This window comes from Pristis pectinata, chromosome 1, assembly GCF_009764475.1.
Source record: "Pristis pectinata isolate sPriPec2 chromosome 1, sPriPec2.1.pri, whole genome shotgun sequence".
Classification (NCBI taxonomy): domain Eukaryota; kingdom Metazoa; phylum Chordata; class Chondrichthyes; order Rhinopristiformes; family Pristidae; genus Pristis; species Pristis pectinata.
Genome location: NC_067405.1, coordinates 113,530,717 through 113,536,716, shown reverse-complemented (window position 1 = coordinate 113,536,716; position 6,000 = coordinate 113,530,717). Strand labels below are relative to the sequence as shown.

General features: G+C 41.5%; 1 protein-coding gene across 1 annotated transcript in view; it reads left to right on the top strand.

The window, feature by feature from the left end:
• The first annotated feature begins 1,470 nt into the window (after positions 1-1,470).
• Positions 1,471-6,000, top strand: part of LOC127569026 (E3 ubiquitin-protein ligase pellino homolog 2) — a 131,973-nt gene continuing 127,443 nt past the window's right edge. The window contains exon 1 of the mRNA XM_052013298.1: positions 1,471-1,731. The gene's annotated coding sequence lies outside the window, so the exon portion shown is untranslated. The remainder of the gene's footprint in view (positions 1,732-6,000) is intronic.

Here is a 6,000-nt window from a genome sequence, read left to right as displayed (position 1 = left end):
ATTGTAACCTAATTCCTTAAATGTAGCAACTTTATCCTTGTTTCATGTCACAAAAAGTAGGAAAAATAAGTTCAACTGTCAATGTAGTTGTCTGTTATCACAACTACAGATTTTCTCATTGTCTCAGCTTGTAGCTAGAAAATCATGACCTAAACAATTGGACTTACAGTTTCCCAATAACCACAGGTTATTGGATCAACTAACCACAGGACATCAGGCTGCAGTGTGACTCAAATGTTCACATTCTTCACAGTGAATTCCCAATTTCAGTCATACGTATGGAACTCAGAATTAATGCTGAATTACTTATCATGGCTCAAAATATATTGTTTATCTCACACAGATTGTTTTTAATTCCCATTTTTTCCATTTATTATGTCACCCCGTCTCACTATTTCCCTGAACAACCTATATTTTGTTACTAATACTTCTTCCCTAAAGTTTAATATGTGTTCTGTTATCTACTAGTGACTTTGCCAACATTGCAAACTTTAGCAGCATACTTTTGGAATTATGGAACTGTCTGAACTTTCCAGAGGGCTCCAGTGTGTCACTGCTTTTCCCTGTAAAAGGTACTTCATCTCATTTTATTTTCATTTATCTGTGAGAACCGTTGGCAAGACCAGTGATTCATTGACCACAGACAGCTTCCCTAAGAAGGTGCTCTTCTTCAACCATAGCAGTTGTTTGCGAGGCCATTTCATAGGGTAATCAAGAGATAGTCACATCACGGTGGGTCTATAGGACACACCAGGTAAGGAGGGCAGATTTCCTTCTGGAATGAGTGAACCAGGTAGTTTTTAACCACAATATGGTAATTTCAATGATCACAATTCAATTTCAATGATCACAATTTATACTGGACGATTATTTAATTAACAATCAAAAATTCCCTGAATATTTTGATTTCCCACTGGACGATTATTTAATTAACAATCAAAACTTCCCTAAATATTTTGATTTCCAACTGGACGATTATTTAATTAAATCAAAAATTCCGTAACTATTCGGGGAGAGCTTAACTCATGTCTCCGGGTCATTCGTCCGGACTTCTGGTTTACAATGAAACCAAAGAGATAAGTATTAATAAACTGAAGCAGAAGTAATCACTGATAACGGATCTTCTGTCATGCCTGCAGGCTGTACGTGTGTGTGATAGAGATAGATAGGAGGCATTGCTTTGAAATAGTTCTCCAGCAGCGGCTCTCTTGATCAAATATTGCACTCTGTATCTCCACAGTGTGAACGCGGCCTCAAGATTTCAGAAAAAAAAAACAGAAACCCCATAAAGAGTTTGGGACTACCAAAGAAGCGAAGTTACGGCAAGTCCTCAGTGCCGTATATCCGACACATTTGTCTCCATTTGTGGTTAGTCATGTACTAACACTTCGCCGTCAGCAAGTTTTCTCCCCGGCACGACATGCTTCAGCTGTCGAACAGATAATGAAACCCTTTGAGTTTCCGTCCCAGAGCCGAGCGAGTCCGCCAGGGGCTGGCCAATCAGTGGTGAACAGGCATCCTGACGCGCTTGTGTTGAGTGGAGTGGAGGGGCACTACTCTGGCAGCCTTTCCTGCATTGTCACTTTCACGTTGGTTTCAGCGTCGCTCCCTGATCGTCCCCGGCCAGGAGCTGCCAACTTTCACGGAGGGGCTCCCACCCAAAGGTCAGCTTCGTCGTTCAACAGCATAGTTCACCCCAGTACACTTTTCCCTAGCCCGCCAGGCCTTGCTGTAAGTACAGTTCTGAAAATGAAAATACATACTGTGTTGAATCGATCAGATGATTAGTTTAAAACAAAACTTCGCCTGGGCTCTGTTTTTAGTTCCGTTGTTTGTTCGGTGTCTTATCGCTCTGTGTAGCCTAGTTTGCTGAATGGACAATACTTTAGCCTGCTTATCTTGGTTTGTGTTGACACAAGATTATCAACGATTACAATTACAATTTGCTCATTGCAGCCGCGCAGACAGTTCTGCAGTCACAGTGCGAGAGGTTCCAGTTTTATTTCATGTGGATTTGTAAACTGACCCAACTGTATTCCACTCGGGAATTAGAAGAGAAGGATAAAGGGATACTAAATGCGGATGTGATGCTATTACAAAATACACATTCTGTGTACAAGGTAAATCGCGCCAATAATGGCATCGCAGAAGGCAGTTAAAGTTTTTTTGTGTGAAAAGGTATCTAATCTTGACACGTTACAAAAAGTTGATACTAATATTCAACAAACAACACAGCAGGCCGGTGGTGAGCAAGACAGCCAAACATACCGGTAATCCCAGTTCAGGGAATGGGATAGGATACTGTGACGATTCCCCACAAGGTACTCTGTTTCCTCCACTATATTGAAAGGAAGCCGTGCGTTTCCTTCCCCACGACCCGCATTTCCTCTCTATCCTTCCTGACTCGTGTGTGAGACCAGAAGTGTTCCCAGGGTTTTCCACCACTGACTGCATCACAGAAGATCTTGATCCAAGTCTCGCTTAACCGATCTCTCTCTCTCCCTCTTTCTCTGTGTTAGTCTAACGACGCTGAGCCCGATTTTAGAACTCTAATTTGTGCTCTAGTTGACGTTACCTCTGTTCCCAGGTGGGAATTTCAAACAGTAAAAGTAACATTTTCTGTTGCACATCTGGCCTTCAGAAATTCAGTCGTTGTGTCTTACTTAGAATGCCATTCAGCCCATCAGGACTATGCCAGCGATACACGAGATTCTGCAGATGCTGCAATCTGGAGCAACACACACAAAGTGCTGGAGGAACTCAGCAGGTCAGGCAGCATCTCTGGACGGAAATAACCAGTCGACGTTTCAGGTCAAGACCCTTTATCAGGACTATGCCAACCTCTGGCAAAGCAATCCCATTAGTCCCCCTTCTTATTTCCCTGCAACTTATTCTCTCTCATCAGTAGCCTTAAAATTGTTGCCTCCACTAAGGGTAAACACTTGCCTCCACTAGGGGTAATTTTCAGTAGCCATTAAAGTACCAGCACATACAGCATAGGAAATGGCCCTTAGCCCATCGAATCTGCGTCAATCATCAAGTGCCCACTTTACACTAATCCCATGCACACATTCCCCACACTGCTGTTACCTCAACCCCCACACTCACTGCTCCCCCCCGAATCTACCACTCACCTACACACAAGGGGCAATTTATAGTAGTCAATTAACCTACCAACCCACATGTTTTTGAGATGTGGGAAAAAGCCAGGCCACCCTGAGGAAACCCACTCAGTCACAGAATTTCTACAGACAGCACCTGAATTTAGGATTGAACCCTGGTGACTGGAGCTAAGAGGCTGGAGCTCCACTAACTTTGGGATGTGGGAGAATATCAATGCATCCAGGGAAACCCACCTGGTCACAGAGAGAAGGTGCAAACCCCATACAGTCAGCACTGGAGGTCATGATCGGACCCAAGTCTGTGGAGCTGTGAGGTTTAGTGGTACATCTGACTTGACCACCAGCCATTACTTTCTTTTCCAATCATCTTCATCTACAGTGTTTACTGCCTTTAGAGGAGCGTGAGGAGAGCTTCACAGATGAAGTTCTCATTTTATGGGAAGGATGAAGGATTAGTTTCTAGATGGATTTGCCCTGCTGTAAAAGTTGAGCTTTAAATATTGAATTCCCCAAGTGGCTGAAGTGGTGGTATTTCAATGCAACTTCTATTTGATTTAGTTTGAGTGCAAAATACCTGCATGATTGTGGGTTGTGTTAAATTTCTATACACTTGCACTGTTTCCAATAAGAATTGCTTCTGAAATCATCAGCACTTTGAGTTGACATCACTGTTGACGTAGCACTAACTGAAACTGCAGTTTCCTATTGTAACAAATGCACCTGTTAAGAGATGATTCACAGATTTACCACTTTGGTAGGTACTTTTCTGCTAGTCTACGGCCTTGGCTTCAGTTCCTGTTTTTCTGTGATGCTCAGCATTGGAGAATGAGCAGTCAGTCTGTACTGAGGCCCCTGACAATGCCACCTTGTAACTTGGTGTTAAGAAAAGATGCTCAGTGGGTTGGTTCTTTTACCCAGTTTTCATTTTCATGAATTCTTTAATTTGTGATGGTAACAGGTCAAATAATACCGGAAAGCATCTGTGTGGAGAATTGCAGGAATATGACTGACCCAGCTGTTCAGTTCACCAGTCTTCCACTTCGCAAGCACAAGAGTTTCATTCTGAAATTTGTAATTGGGTGATTGATTACAGGTACAGGTTTCCAGGGAAGATCTTTTGAGAAAAATTCTCACACCTCATTTGGACAATTTAATAGTGTGACTACATCCTTTTTGGAGTATGTAACCACTGTTATAATTAATTTCTTGATTGATGATTAATCTTTAACCCTTTAACTTGTATTTTTCATTTAGGAAAATTTTGCAGAATAAGTTATGGCTGACACCATATTATATGGAAGAATTTTTGGCTTTAAGCGTAAGGAACTGAACTTAATGTTATTATAGTACCAACAAGTACTTAAAAAAAAATAACTCAGAAACAAAATACTGAAGATGCTGGAAATCTGAAACCTGGCAGTTTTGTTGAAAGGCAAATTAACAGAAATGTTAACTTTGTTTCTCGCTCCATAGAAGTGGCCTGACCTGCTGGGTATTTCCAGCACTTTATGTTTTTATAACCAAAGTAATAATACTCATTTTATCAACATAAGGTCTTGTGCAGTATCTTCTGAGAAACAAAATGATAACATGGTGGTGCAGCAGGGCTCCAGGGACCTGGGTTCGATCCTGACTTCCAGTGCTGTCTATGTGGAGTTTGCAGAGTCTCCCTGTGACCATGTGGGCTTCCACTGCATGCTTTTTTACCCTCTTTTCTCATCCCAGAGGTGCACTGGTAGGTTAATTGGCCATCAGTCTAGGTAAGTGGTAACATAATCAAAAGGGGGGGGGGGCAGGGGTTCTTGATGGGCATGTGAGAGAGAATAAGCAGTAATGCTACTTATTTATAAGGAGGTGAATGAGACTGATGATATTGCTATCCTGGGAACAGCGATGAAGGTTAGAGTGCTGCCTCTCTTAGTTCATAAGTTGCTCTGTGGAGCTGAATGGAAGCAATCATTTATGGCTTGTTCAAGAGCAATTGGAGGTCAAACAGGCTGACTAACCCCAACCTGTGTGAGAATATAAACACATCCAGTGACAAAAAAAACCATAGCAGTAGCTGAATATAAAGCTCTCCAGAGGTTGAATATAAACCTCTCCAATGGTTGAATGTAAACTCCAAGGCATGTGTTCATGCTTTTGGTGTCACTGTTCATGTCTCATGCCATCCATGTGTTTGTGTAATCACATAATAGAGGAACAGAAACAATTTTTCTAAAGTCTGCAACACACAGAAAATAGAGCTGATAGTATTTGGGTTTTAAATTCTTTTAAGCAGTGCACATAAAATTGCCCCATGCTTAGAAAATTCTTAGCCCTTCAAGTTTTCATCAATTCAGTGATGTCTGTTGATTACACTGAAGACAGCTGGAAAATTGCAAACCTGTGTGTGAGCAGGAAATCACTCAGCTTCTGGACATTAGCATTTTATTGCACAAGTGTGTTCTCCAGAAGTTACTGTCAGTTTCATGGCTTAATGACAGCAAATGCTGACAGCTTTGCTCTCAAAACAACAGCAGAATCCGGGTCAATGTAACCCCTTGGGTGGTTGAATACGTCATAGTACCAACTTGGCAGTTCTTTTTTTCCAGCTTGGTTTTCATATTTTCAAAAAAAAAACAGGTGCATCCGAAGTCAGTAACTGTCCAATGGGTGTGGGCACACAGCCCCTGTACTAAAATTCTGGGGGTAAGTAGGGCCATGGTGTTACTTATTATGACTAAACATGATGCTGTGAAAACAAAATTCAGCTGAGAATATTGCTGTAAAAACAGCTTTTGGGAGATTTTGAATGGAAGATACACCACTGCTTCAAATCTTTCCTTTTTTCTTTAATTATAATTTGTTTACTTGTTCATACTTTTTTTGGAAAAAT